This window comes from Rattus rattus, chromosome 2 (genome assembly GCF_011064425.1).
Source record: "Rattus rattus isolate New Zealand chromosome 2, Rrattus_CSIRO_v1, whole genome shotgun sequence".
Classification (NCBI taxonomy): domain Eukaryota; kingdom Metazoa; phylum Chordata; class Mammalia; order Rodentia; family Muridae; genus Rattus; species Rattus rattus.
Window position 1 is genome coordinate 67282167 of NC_046155.1, and position 14481 is coordinate 67296647.

Sequence of the window (14481 nt, forward strand, 5' to 3'; positions counted from 1 at the left end):
TGGGAGGCAGGAATACTTTTGACTCTGGCATTCTGGCAACTTGGGTACACAATGTCTGAGCTGACACTTCTAGTGGGCAGGAAAGTCCAGCTGAGTCACTGCTGGCACATGTGCCCAGAGGCTTTTAAAAAAGCGACAGTCTGCAGTTACATATCCAGTGTGTCAGGCAGAGAGCCACATGTGGTTAATTACAGTTTTCAATTTGCCTATGGCAAAACCCACTATTTTTTTAACATTTTGGTTGTGAGCTTAGCCTTTAGTGCCTTAGAACTTTAGCAGTTCAGGACTCACTCTTTTGTGTGCTCACGACGCCCCAGGAACTTTGAAGTCACATAATAACCAGCAAGAATGAGATGCAGGAAAATGTAGGTCCAACGTGTCCCCTGGCCTGCTCCTTGTGCTCAGCCCCCGATGCTGGCACTTAGTCAATTTTTCTGTATGTCTCATTCTTTTTGCTCTTTCATATTTAGATATTTTGTGTGCACTTATGTGTATACAGGATTATGTGTCTGTGCATGTGCGCACACAGATGTTGAGGCCAGAGGACAACCTCAAGCGGTCATTCCTTAGGTGCCACCTGAGAATTTCATACATATATGCAATGTATTTTTAAATCAGATTTACACCCCTCCCCCCCAAACTCTTCTTCCTCACCACCAAATCCCTTCCCAACTTTGTGGTGTTTTCTTTTTCTTTAATAGAGCATTGTGTTTAATATTGGGCTTCCCATACACCCATGGGTATTGGGCCAACCACTAGAGTGTATCTACCTCCTTTTTGAGACAGACCTATGCAAAAAGGGGATTAGCGTGACCAAGTAGGCTAGGCTGGCTGGACAGTGAGCCTCAGGAATCTACCTGTGTCTCATTTGCCACCACACCTGGATTTGGGATTTGTTTGTTTGTTTTGTTTTGTTTTTTTTAGACAGGGTTTCTCTGTGTAGACTTGACTATTCTGAAACTCAGTCTGTAGACTAGGTTGGCTTAGAACTCATGGTGATCCAACTGCTTCTGTCTCACAAGAGCTGGGATAAAAGGTGTGTGCCCCATTGTCTGGCCACACCTAGATTCTTTACAAGGGCTCTAGGAAATCCCTCAGACTACTATGCTTTCAAGGCAAGCACTTTGCCTACTGAGCCATGTCCCCAGCAATTTAAAATCTTTAATTAAAGTAAGATAAACCACTTTATCCCTTCATATTCACATGCCACATATGGTCATAAGTCTAGACCATGAATAACATTTCTATCATTGCAGAAAGCTCTCTGGGACAGTGGTTATAAAGCACAGCCATTCAGTGGTTCTTGGGGGCTATGGATCTCTTTTCAGAGAAAGGAAAGATATAGTCTTACAAAAACGTCTAGTGTGGATTTCACTGTATCCATTGGTCCATCCAAGCTTTTCGTCAGGGCTTAACAACCCTTTACATTCCTGTAATCACAAAAAGCTACTGAGCAATTTCTTTAAACTCAAACTCTGCATATCTTCCATTTGGGGAACTGGCAGAAGCTCGTCTTAGGTGTGTGGTATGTCTCCTTATAGGGTCAGCAACAGGTAAGTCTTCCCGTGCCTAGGCATTCTGCCTACTAAGCTGACTGGGAGCCACTGGGAGGCATTTGGAAGATGTGGAAATGTGTTTTCTTTCATGTTAAACCTTGTTAGAAAATAAAGACAAAGTAGTTTAAGGTAAGTTTAGCAGGTTAAAAGAGTAGATTTTCCCACTCTTAAAACAATCATCTTGGTAATTCTAGTCCTGACCAATTTTGACCTGGAAGCAATTTCCTTCTGCTACACAGCCTGTGTGTGATATTTGTGTTTTCTTTATTGATGCTCTTCTATCCACAAGTTTAGTGGATAGCCTGGCTTGGTTCTCCATGGGTGTGGAGAACATGTTTCTGCATCTTATGTGCAGTGTGCTTATGTGCAGTGTGGAAGGCTTCACATTACAGATATGAGTGGATGCTCTGGTTCAGATCTTAGATACTGTGCAACCTTATGCCAGCAAAGGCTAAACCCTCTATGACCCAGATGCTTTTAGGGGACTCCAGTCCCAACACATCCAGCTAACAGTATCTGTACTAGCTAGCTTTATGTCAGCATGACACAGGTTAGAGTCATTTGAGAGATGGGAACCTCAATTGTGAAAATGCTTCCATGCTATCAGATCATAGGCAAACCTGCAGGGCATTTTCTTAATTAGTGATTAATGGAGGAGGGCCTAGCCCATTATGAGTGGGGCCACCCATGGCCTGGTGGTTTGGGGCTCTATCAAAAATCAGACTGAGTAAGCCATGCCATCAAGTCAGTGAGCAGCACCCTTTCATGGTCTCTGCATCAGCTCTTGCCTCCAGATTCCTACCCAGTTTCAGTTCTTGGCCTGACTTTCTGGAGTGATGGACTACAATGATGTGAAAATGTAAACCTAATAAACCCTTTCCTCCCCAACTTGCTTTTGATCACAGTGTCTCATCACAGCAATAGTGACCTCAATCAAGACAATACCCCAGAGCCCAACCCCAGGTCCTTCGGGAAGCCAAAGCCACCCTTAAGGCTCTGCCTCCCTGGTACAGAGGGAAGTGGAGAGGAGGGTGAGGTAGGTGAATGGATGCCACAGCTCGTGTTTATAGATCAGCACTTTGTCTTTCTCACAAAGATGTTTCTGAACAGAAAACAGGCTCTGCAGTAACTTTACTGCAGGCTATCCCTCAGGAGAGGGAAGGCCACAACCAGATCTCCACGTGGCTTCAAACCCTTTCAATGTTCCTTTTAGTCTCTAGGAGAAGCACATTAGAACTTTTGCCTTGCTGTGACCAAGACACCCGGGCAACTTAAAATGAGGTAGCACACAATTTGAGAGGTGCCTGTCCGTGGTTAGTTGACCCTATGTTCTTGAGCAGAACACCATTTCTCAGTCAATTTTCTCAATGTTATGCTGAAATATCTGAGAAAAGCAGCTTGAGAAAGGAGGAGGTTATCTTGGCTCTCAGGGGCAGGTTATCATAGTCTTTGTGTGGAAGTCAAGTAGGTGGGAGCTGAGGCAGCTGGTCACATTGTATCCAGTTGTTATTCAGGGTTCTCTAAAGGAACAGACCTCCTTATAGAATAAATTGTGTGTGTGTGTGTGTGTGTGTGTGTGTGTGTGTGTGTGTGTGTTTGGGGGGGTGGATTTATTAGAAGGCTTACAGGCTGTAGTCCAGCTAGTTCAACCATAGCTCTCTACCAATGGATGATTCAAGAGTCCAACAGAGAGGGCTGGAGAGATGGCTCAGCAGTTAAGAACACTGGCCACTCTTCCAGAGGTCCTGAGTTCAATTCCCAGCCACCACATGGTGGCTCACAACCATCTGCAATGGAATACAATGCCCTCTTCTGGTGTGTCTGAAGACAGGTACAGGATACTCATATACATAAAATAAATAGATCAATCTTTTTTAAAAAAAACTCAGCAAAGAAATTTCTAGTGTTAAGTGTAACTGATTCCTGAATAGGAATCCCCACGGAGATGTTCTTTGTCCCATGAAGTTGGTTATATGGAGAACATACTTAGTTAGCTTGACATGCTTAGTGGCAACAACAGGAGGCTCTGAAGACACAGGACAAGATGTTGGAGATGCTAGCCATACTGCTTCGACGGCTATAGGTAGAACACATGTATTGAACCACCACACTGAGCTCAGGTTACACACAATTACAAAGACAATCAAATCTTGTCAAGAATAAGAAAGCAATAGCAGGTGTTTACTCATTGTTTATTCATTTCTATTCTATTTGCAAGACTTAAAAAACTATTATAAATCATTTGTTAGATCGCATTGTTTTTACCCCTTGGGCTGAAATACCACACAGTTCATGTACTTGTTCCTGGCTGATAGCATGGCTAACTCTAGAGAAGCCACTTCATGCTTTTCTACTTCATGTTAGGAATGCATCAAGTAGGATGGGGAAGGGCTGTTGTAGACTTTTCTCAAATGCAAATCTCAAATTGCACATGCACACAGTGCACAAGTGTACACACACACACACACACACACACACACCCCTACCTACCTACCTCTGCTGCTTGGTGATTAGGGCAGAACAGATTTCAAATCACAGGTCTCAGAGTAACAACAACAACAGCAACAAAACAACCAACCAACCAACCAAACAAACAAATAAAACCCAAAATGTTCCTTGGAGCAAGAGTATGGGAAGAGAAATACCAAGCCCTTGCCTGGTAGTGAGTTCTCAAATAGGCAGGGAGAGTAGATAGGGGAATCCTGTTCTCCCATAGGCATAGCGAAGTTCTTAAAGCACCTAAGAGCACTGTGAAACACCTGCCACACACAAAGGAACAGGAGAAAGACTAGCTTGGTGGTGGCAATTGATTGTTTTGATCTGTTGGGGAGAAAACCAGGAGACTCGTGTGTTTAAGGCAAGTCACCATGGGCTACACCCCAAACCAGGCAAGACTTTGTAGGAATCAGAATTCCTTTTCCTCCTTGACTGTTCTGTTTGGGAGTTGCACAGATGGGTGAACTCTATGTCTCTTCAATGACAAGTTCTGAAGAACTTACAGTTGTGTGGGCTGTGCACTCTCACAGGTACCTTTCCATCATTCTCTATGAGAAAGGAGCACCTCACAATTGTTCAGTGCACACCCTTAATCACTGTACATTGTGCCCTCACTCGTTTGTAGCCTCACCACTCATTCTGTGAACAGATCTATACGTGGGCTCTGCCTGAACAGCACATAGAGAAAGTCTGTATGGATGTGGCACCTGTCAGTAATAAATCTGATGGTCTATGGCTTAGGATGGAGATGGTGGGACATCCAGGAGGAAGAAAGGATTCTGGGAGAGTGCCAGGCATGGTAGACTTGCCTGGGAAGATGGTGGGATGGATGCTTGGTAACTGAGCACAGATAACCAGTCACATGGTAGGATGTAATTTAGAATATATGGGTTATTTTAAGTTATGATCTAGTCAGAGAAGAGTCTAGTTCTATGGCCAAGATGTTTCTAAATATATTTTGTGTCTGAGTCATATTTCTGGGAGCATGGGACTGGAAGGAAGAAAGACCAAACATCTACAAGCAAGACTATTCTCCAGTGCTACTTTCTGAGTGTAATATATGAAACATAAGTGTTGACACAATTCTGATAGATTTCTTTGCTATTTGTGAACTCCTACTGCCTAAGTTTGCTTCAGTTGTCTATGCCCCTAAGCTGTTCCACTTTTGATATGAATATTTTACACGTTTTTTGTGTGGCAATTATTTCCCATAAAATATCTGATAGTGAAAATTTGTATCTCTACAATACAAAAACGTAACGGCCAACAAGCCAAGTGACCTATTGCCTTCCTTTTCCCTGGGACTACACTATTCAGGCTCTCCAAACATCTGTATTCAGATCATAAACAGAAGTCTGTGGGTGTAGAGTATTTTAAGGGAAATGAATAAGAGGAGGGAGGGGTGTAGAGAGGTCCCAGGAGAGGTGCAGGAATGGTCTAACATACTGAAATTAAGAAATGGAATGCATCTTTCTGCTCTTCCTTTCGTTACTTTGTTTTACAAGAAAGGATCTCCCCATGTAGCCCAGACTGAACATGAACTCATGATCAAGTTTCTGGAGTTCTGGAACTGTAGGTACATGCTGCCTCGCCTGGCTTACACTGTTTCTTTTCAGTCCAACCTCACTATCATTATTGGTATGGAGTCAGACTTTTAAAAAATGTTCTCACTCAGGGCTTAGTTCACTAGGGATGGGGATAGTGGGTGGAGAAACCTGAGGTTTTGGGTACTGGGGTTTTGGTGGACTCTATGTAGGGGTGTGGCTAGAGCTGATCTGTCCAGAGGTGAGGTTGAATAAGAGCTACGTGGTGCTACTCTGCAGCCTTGGCTAAGCCAATCCTGGCAGTGGGCATTTCACTTTTCTGAAGGGTTAGTGGTTCTCAGAATGTGACTAGGAAGGATGGACATACTTGGTTCTGAAACCTGGTTTTAGCAATCTTTACACAGCTAGTCTTAGAAGGGTCTTCACATTCCTCCCTTCCCTACACTTTCATTGCAAATAGATTTTTTCCCCATACAATATGGTTTTCCTTCCCTCTACTTCTAGTTCCTTCCCCGTTCCCCTCCCCTCTGGTCCACTCTCCTCAGTCTCTTTTCTGAAAAGAGCAGGCTTCTAAGAGATAACAACAAAACATGACAAAATATAATAAGATGAAGTAAAACTCATCAGATCATAGCAACCCAACAGGAGGAAAAAGATTCCAAGAGCAAGCATAAAAGGCAGAAACTCACTCATTTTCACACCCAGGAATCCCATCAAAAGACTACACTGAAAGCTATAGTACAAATGTACAGGGCCTGGTACAACCCCACGGAGGCCCCATGCTTGCTGTTTTGGTCTCCGAGTTTATAAGCCTTTCTTAACAGCAGAGGGCCTTATTCTCCTAGTGACCTCCATACTCTGTGGCTCTTACGTTCTCTCTACCTCCTCTTTTGCGGACTTCCCTGAGCTCTGAGGGAAGGGATTTGATAGAAACCTCTCTTTAGACTTCTAGGGTCTCTCTCTAGGGTTTCTCTCTCTCTCTCTCTCTCTCTCTCTCTCTCTCTCTCTCTCTCTCTCTGTGTGTGTGTGTGTGTGTGTGTGTGTGTGTGTGTGTGTGTGATGTCTGACTATGGGTCTCTGCATCTATTTCTATCTGCTGCAAGAGGAAGGAAGCTTCTCTGATGATGACTGATAAGACAACGATTTATGAGTATAACAGAATATCATTAGGAGACATTTAATTTATTCTTTAATTTAATGAAATTAATTAATCAGACAAGAGTGTTTGGTTTTACCTTAGGCCTCTAGACTATTTAGTCTCTGGTTCTTGGTTACCCAAACAGTGTCAAGTATGGGATTTAGAAGGCTCACTACTCTTAAGGGAGGAGGAAGTAGAGGGAAGTGGGCCTTTAGGGGGGAACAATGGAATGCCAGCTCTAGGTACATAGGGCAGGCTCGGTGCCCAGTAATGTGGGCATGTTCTGTTTTGAAAGGGGATCCTCTATCCCAGCAGTCTAAACTCTTGTCTCCCTTTTTGTTCCGCTCACACCTCTGCCTCCTCTCTTGGAGGCTCCCAGGCCCTGGTGTGCTGGCCTCTTTGGACTTTAGGCAAAACAGACACCTCTTTGATGATGAACACTTGAATTTCCTCAACTATCCCTGAATTCTTTTACTTGTTCAACTACCCACAGGCAATCTAAGCTTCTCTACTGCCAGCCCAAAGCATGAATCTTGAGAAAGACAGATAATAGCGTCCCCACGTGACTCCTGCCTCAGGTGTGTGCTTGGGGAAGTGTCAGGCTTAATTACTACTGCAAGAAGATGGTGGTCTGCAGGGGGTTGGGGGCTGTGGCTGGGGTGAGAGCCCTTGGGACCCATAAACAGTACCACAAGCGAGTCATGCCAAAAGAGGATGTTCTTCAGAGATCTTCAAAGTGGGCTAAACTGACCTCCTCCTAGAGCAGTGGTTCTCAACCTGTGGGTCATGACCTCTTTGGTCATGACACTTTCACAGGGGTCACCTATGACCATCCTGTATATCATATATTTACAGTACAATTCATAATGGTAGTGCAATTACTGTTATGAAGTAGCAACAGAAAGAATTTTATGGTTGGGGGTCACCATGTCATGAGGAGCTGTATCGAAGGGTCACAGCATTTGAAAGTCTGAGAACCACTGGCCTAGAATAACTATCTCAGTCATTTTCTGTTGCAGTAAAGAAACACCATGACCAAAGCAACTCTTATAAAGTAAAGCATTTAATTGTGAGCTTTCTTGCAGTAATAAAAGGTTAGTCCATTATCATCATGGTGGGAAGTGTGGCAGCAGCAGGCAGGCGTGGAGCTGGAGAAGAAGCTTGCTGCTGAGAGCAGGCAGAAAGAGGAAGAGAAACTGGGCCTGCTGTTTGCTTTTGAAATCTGAGAGCCCACTCCCAATGACACACCTCCTCCAACCAGGCCATCTCTTCCCTACCAAGGCCACACCTCCTAATCCTCCCCTGAAAGCTCATCTACTGGGCACTAAGCATGCAAACTTATGAGCCTTTGGGGGTTATCCTCATTCAAACCATCGCAGGAACATGATAGCTTTGGCAGTTTTAAACAATTTTGTACCATCTTCCAAGGCCAAATTTGCAACCACCTCGCTGTTCTGCTTAGAGACCACCAATGGCTCCTTATTAATATGCATAATGAAGTGCCCACATGCTGTCCTTGTGTTCGGGTGCACTCGAAAGTGACCTCCACTTTCTGGGGTGACTTCCATTCTTTTATCTTTCAACTTAATGATTTCACTGTCTGTTGTTGTTGTTTGTTTGTTTTTTTGTTTTTTTGTTTTTTTTTTGAATGTTGGTTCTCCACCCTACACACACCTCTTTTCAAAACATGGCACCGGGGCAGTCCCCGAGGATGAGGGCTCCCTGTTCTGTGATGTTAGTTGGAGGGGTAATGATGTGGTCGGTTCACACAGTGAAGATGAGGGGAGCAACGGAGACACAGGGGAAGAAAGCCCCCTGGCTCCCTGTATCTTGTGGAGGATCACAATACAGTGTAAGCTTTGGCAGGCCTGAGAGATATTGGGATTCAGGCTCTGTCAACTCTTGCTTGCTATCTTAACAAAGCCAGTTTCGTGGCTGGCATTCAGTTATGCCAATAAATCAAAGGAAATCTGCACTGGAGGTTTGGGGGTAGCCGTGTGCCAACGCTTTTCTAATGCAACAGTATTTTACAAAAATTTTTATCATATCTTTGGGACTTTGGATGATTAATGTTTCAATAAGCTATTTAAAAGGGGGGTTTTGTCCCCATGACGGCAATGTTTTACATGCCGTTAAATAAAACCTATTACGCTTTAAAGATTTCTCTTTAAAAACGAAACCCTGCAGGAGTACAGGAAAGTACTCAGGTTTCCCCAGGCTTGCCCTTTGGGTGATGTAATGTATGACCATGATAACATGAAGGGCGCATATAGCCCTGTGTTTCTGCCTGTGAAAAAGTCCTAAGGAGGGCTTTGAAGGGATCTGTCTGCACAGCCACCCACACATACAATTAAACAGCTGGTTACTGTACTTTTGAAAAAGGACTTATCATGATTTTTTAAAGTATGTGTGTGTTGGGGGGGTGGGGGTGTGCATGTGCGTGTGTTCTGAGTACATGTGAGCACAGGTACCCTTGGAGGTCATAAAATGGTATTGAATCCCTAGAGCTAGACTACACAGGTAATTGTGAGCTGCGTCAAGTGGATGCTGGGAACTGAACTAAATCTTTTGCAAGAGCACTCACTATGCATTCTCAAGTGCTGAGACATCTCTCCAGCCTAACAGCTGTCCTCAAAATAATTCTTTACCTGTTTCTTGACAATTCACACATGCATATAATGTATTTTCATTATATTCACCCCACCCCTCCCTCTTACTTTCCTCCCGTTCTCTCTCTGGGGTCCTTCGTTCCCAAATATCCTCTTCCAACTTTCATGTCTTAAAAAAATCATTCACTGATTTTAATTAGGGGTATTTGTGCACGCGTGTGGAGTTATTGACTGTGTTGTAGACAACTTCCCGGTGGCTCCACCCCAGAAGAAAAATGGCTCGCCCTCCTAGCATCGACTGCTGCACGGCTTCAGATCAATTTGCATAATGGGACATTCCATAAGAGAAGCCACCACTCCAGGGACGGAGCAGTCCCTCTTACTGGCGCCCACAGTGTCTTTGGTATTGGGCAAGCATCGAAGACTTTCTGCCCAGAGCGGAAAGCACCTTGCTTTCACTTTCCTGTTGGCATCTCCATCCCTGAGCCTCTCACCAGAGCTGGATCCCAGCCTCATTCATGGTGTACGCTCCAGCTGCATTTGAATGAGGTGAAATAACACCTTCAGCTAAGAGGGCTATCTATAAATTACTTATTGATTTCCAAACAACTTGGCTGTGTAGTGTGGGTGGTAGCACTGAATAATTAACGGGGAGAGTGGAGGCAGGTGCTCCCTCTTGTTTACCACTAGCTCTGCTGGGGAACTGCAGTCCAGGAGTGGGAGGCTGTCCTGAGGAAAGGGGTGGTGCATCCGTCTGCTAAGCTGGCTGAGCCTCCCCTGGAGCTCAGACCCACAGTGCTCTAGGAATGGCACCACTTCTCATGCTGGTGACACTAGGCCTCTTCCCCAGGAAGAAACAAAGTAACAATTCTAACCCAGCTGTGGAAGTGGAGGTGACTATAAATTAGGGAACAACTAAGAAACTTTATGGTTCTGTTTCTTCTTCCGTCCCTCCCCATCTGCCTCCCTCCCTCCATCCCTTACCTCCCTTTATTCTTCCTACCTTGCTTGCCTTTAGTGTGGAGGCTTGAACTTGGGGCCTGAAGCATGCTGGGTAACACTTTACCACTGAGTGATACCCTATGATTTATTTATGTTACAAAATAGCAAATGCTTGCGGTCAGGTGCCCAGTCTTTCCACACTGCAGCTGGACATTGTCATCTGCAAAGTTACCAAAAGAGAAATCACAAACTAACTTTCTAAGATCTTAACTAAATTTATTACCTTGTGTTAGGTTATATTCACAGCTATTGTTGGCTGCCTGGTCCATGGGCCAACCAGCATCCTGCTGGTTCCTTTCAGCACTATGTTAGGATTCTCTGACTCTGTAAAACCTGACTTTGCCATCCCTGCCCTCACATAAGGTTGAATGGCCCAGACTATTTGTTATTAATATGATGACATTTCTTATGTTAGTGTAAACTCTTTGTAAATATCATTTTACATAGCAACTTAGTCATTGAAACATGATTGCTTCCATATTCCTTTTTTCCATTGCTAAACATTCAAGCCACAGATTATCTGGTTTGGGCAACACTAAGCAAGTGAACGCGTGTGAACTGCTTAATAATCTAAGAAATGAAGGCACGTGCGTCAGTGTGGTGTGGCACATACCTGGAATCCCAGCTCTCAGAAAGCACAGGAAAAGTTGGGAGTTCAAGGTCATCCATACCTACCTAGTGAGTAAAAAGCTAGTTTTGGTTATATGAGACCCTGTTAGAACAATGCTGATGACAATGATGAAAGACCAAAGAATAGAAGAAAAGAGATAAAACAAGTAGTTCTAGGCAAAGGAACATTCCCTGCTCAGCTTCCAGGGGAAGCACTCACCAGGTCTTAGTGGTCTGCAAGTTGTAGATTACCTCCTACTGTGCCATCCGTCCATCCGTCTGTCCATCCATCCATCTATCCATCCATTCATCCATCCATCCATCCATGTGCCTATTTGTTGCTCTGTTTCTTCCTGAGTACATTCTCTGAGTAACTTGTGCAGAGTTACTTCACCATGAAGTAGTGGGTGGAGGAGTAGAGGTGAGGATGGAGGAAATCATGAAGACTTAATTAGGTAGTGAGGTTAGCTGGAGTCTAAAGTGGGAATACATGACTGTTGCACAGGTAGAGAAGCTGCAGTCCTCAGGATCTGACATGGAAGCTGTGCTTGGGGTCCCCAGACCCCCATCAGAAAGCCAAAGGAGGTGTGCATTTTGAGGGGGTCTAACCATATGGGTCCAGGGGGCTCCAAAGTGTCAGGGGGCAGGGCAGACCAGAGTGTCCCAGGCTCCTGATACCCATTCAGCCCGGTAACAGGGCTGCGTGAGAGAGGTGGGCGGTCAGGACTCCGCCTCCCAGCCCTTTTCTAAGCACTGGGTGGATGGGAGCAGGCCTGTGGAAGGCTGATGCATGCTGCTGTCACTCCAAGGTGTAATTAAAGAGATGTATGCTAATTTTTAACTTGGTTAAGGGATATTAACTTAGACAAATGAACCTCTCCTTTCCCAATAATTAGATATCCAAACAAACACACGCTTTCTCCCCAATTAAATGAATGGAAAATTTAAGCTGTGGAACCCAATTTCAATATGCCCTATTTGTTATGAGTTTCCACTTCGCTGCCTTCCTTAACTTCACAAAAGCAAACTGCCCTATCAAGAAGCATAATAAAATCATAACAGTGAAAATATCATTTTGATTTTGGGAGGGCATAAAATAAATGCTCATTTACAGTTGTGGGGAAAGACACTTGTGTTTAGTGAAAATGTCATGCTGTTTCCAAGAGACTATTGCTCAAAGTCCCCAAGCCCATAGTATCCAGGTGGTACATCTCAATATTATATTTAATTTAAAGGCATGATGACGATCTCTTAGGTATAGAAAGGATGGAGTCTATCGAGCAAAGCTGGTATTTCAAAGTTAAATGGCAGAATTAGAGGAGAAAGGAAGAACAACGAATGAATTATGCATTTTTTGCTTGTGTGTGTTGTACTCTCTCTCTCTCTCTCTCTGTGTGTGTGTGTGTGTGTGTGTGTGTGTGTGTGTGTGTGTGTGTGTGTGTGTGTGTGTGTGGTATATGAGCATGTGAGGGATCAGAGGGTGCAAGAACTCATGTCAGCACATGTGGAAGCCAGAGGAGGGCACTGGGTACCCTGCTCTGGCATTCTCTGTCTTACTTCTTTGAGTCTTTCCCTCACTGAACCCAGAGCTAGGCTATAGGGCAGCAAGTCCTAGTCACCCCTCTGTCTTACTCCTACAGAGCTGGGATTATAGGCATGTGAACAGTCATGTCTGGCTTTTTATGTGGCGCTGGGATTTGAACTCAGGTCCTCAGGTTTGACAGCAAACATTCTTATCCTCTTATCTATCTCCCAGCCTGAGATTACACACTCCAGTAAAATGCCTTTTGTTTTCATATCAGTGGCTATAGCGCGGGTGTGCCTCTGATTGAGTAGACTAATGCAGCCCAGACTGGAAACACCCAGGTGCTTGTCAGTTCTGCAAACCACAGGTCTTGGGAGATTTCTAGAGTGTTTCAGTGTAAGAAAGGCTGTGTGTGCTGTAGACCACCCACCTCTTCCCAGAACACACTGTGGAATGCCTGGGGTCATGGTGTGCTGCAGAGCACAAGGCCACTGAGTACACCGAGAGTGATGTATGAAACTTTTAAAGAACTGGATGCACCGGGCAATGTGCTCCAAGTATGTTAGAGGCTTAATATAACCCATACAATAATACAATAAAAGGAAAAGACAGGAATATTTTGAAAGTTACTGCATATAATTATGGGAAAATGTATGTGAAGAAGGCTGCTATTTGCTTACTAACCATCTATAAAAATAAAGTGCTTTATATATAGAAATACATTGTTGAACTAATGCATTTCACAAACCAAAAATGAAAACTAAGAAGCATTAGATGTATCTGAGCTTACATAGGGAGAGCCATGACACTGTCACTTGTGGGTAGTCTACCTGAAGCTGGTTGTGGCCCTTAAGGAGGATGATGGGCTTGCTCTCTGTATTGGCTCTGTCTGCCACCAGGAGTGCCACAGCCAACTATTAGGCCCTCTTTTTTTTTTTCTTTTTCCCCCATCTTTATTAAATTGGGTATTTCTTGTTTACATTTCAAATGCTATTCCCTTTCCCGGTTTCCATGACAACATCCCCCTAACACCTCCCCCTCCCATTCTATATGGATGTTCTCCTCCCAGTCCTCCTACTATTACTGCCCTCCCCACAAGAATTCCGTTCACTGGGGGTTCAGTCTTGGCAGGACTAAGGGCTTCCCCTTCCACTGGTGCTCTTACTAGGCTATTCATTGCTACCTATGCAGTTGGAGCCCAGGGTCAGTCCATGTATAGTCTTTGGGTAGTGGCTTAGTCCCTGGAAGCTCTGGTTGCTTGGCATTGTTGTTCACATGGGGTCTTGAGTCCCTTCAAGCTTTTCCAGTCCTTTCTCTGATTCCTTCAACTGGTGTCCCATTCTCAGTTCAGTGGTTTGCTGCTGGCCTTCGCCTATGTATTTGCCGTAATTTGGCTGTGTCTCTCAGGAGAGATCTACATCTGGTTCCTGTTGGCCTGCACTTCTTTGCTTCATCCATCTTATCTAGTTTGGTATATGTATGGGCCACATGTGGGGCAGGCTCTGAATGGGTGTTCCTTCTGCCTCTGTTCTAAACTTTGCCTCCCTATCCCCTCCCAAGGGTATTCTTGTTCCCCTTTTAAAGAAGGAGTGAAGCATCTGCATTTTGGTCATCCTTCTTGAGTTTCATGTGTTCTGTGCATCTAGGGTAAAAATATGGAAGACTTCACAAATTTGGGTGTCATCCTTGTGCAAGGGCCATGCTAATCTTCTCTGTATCATTCCAATTTTAGTATATGTGCTGTCAAAGCGAGCACTATTAGGCCCTCATAGTTGTGACCACTTGGGCTCTGAGCATCTGCCCCTACCAAGCAGTGCTTGCTCATGTTATCCCTCTCTGATGATTCCATGTCACCTGCCTTAAAGATTGTACTGTGCCTTTCTGGGGCTCACTTAAGGCCTGGCAGTGGCCAAGGGAATCGGTGTCACAGTAAAAGTACCATCAATGCCATCATTTTAGTCCTTCAAGATAATTGGTAATGGTGTCCTGAACATATCTCATT

The 14481-nt window shown here is 44.4% G+C and overlaps 1 non-coding gene across 1 annotated transcript; it reads right to left on the minus strand.

The window, feature by feature from the left end:
* Positions 1-14128: 14128 nt before the first annotated feature.
* On the minus strand, positions 14129-14235 carry LOC116894842. The gene has a single exon (XR_004387057.1). It is a non-coding gene; the product is annotated as a U6 spliceosomal RNA (small nuclear RNA).
* Between the last annotated feature and the right edge of the window lie 246 nt (positions 14236-14481).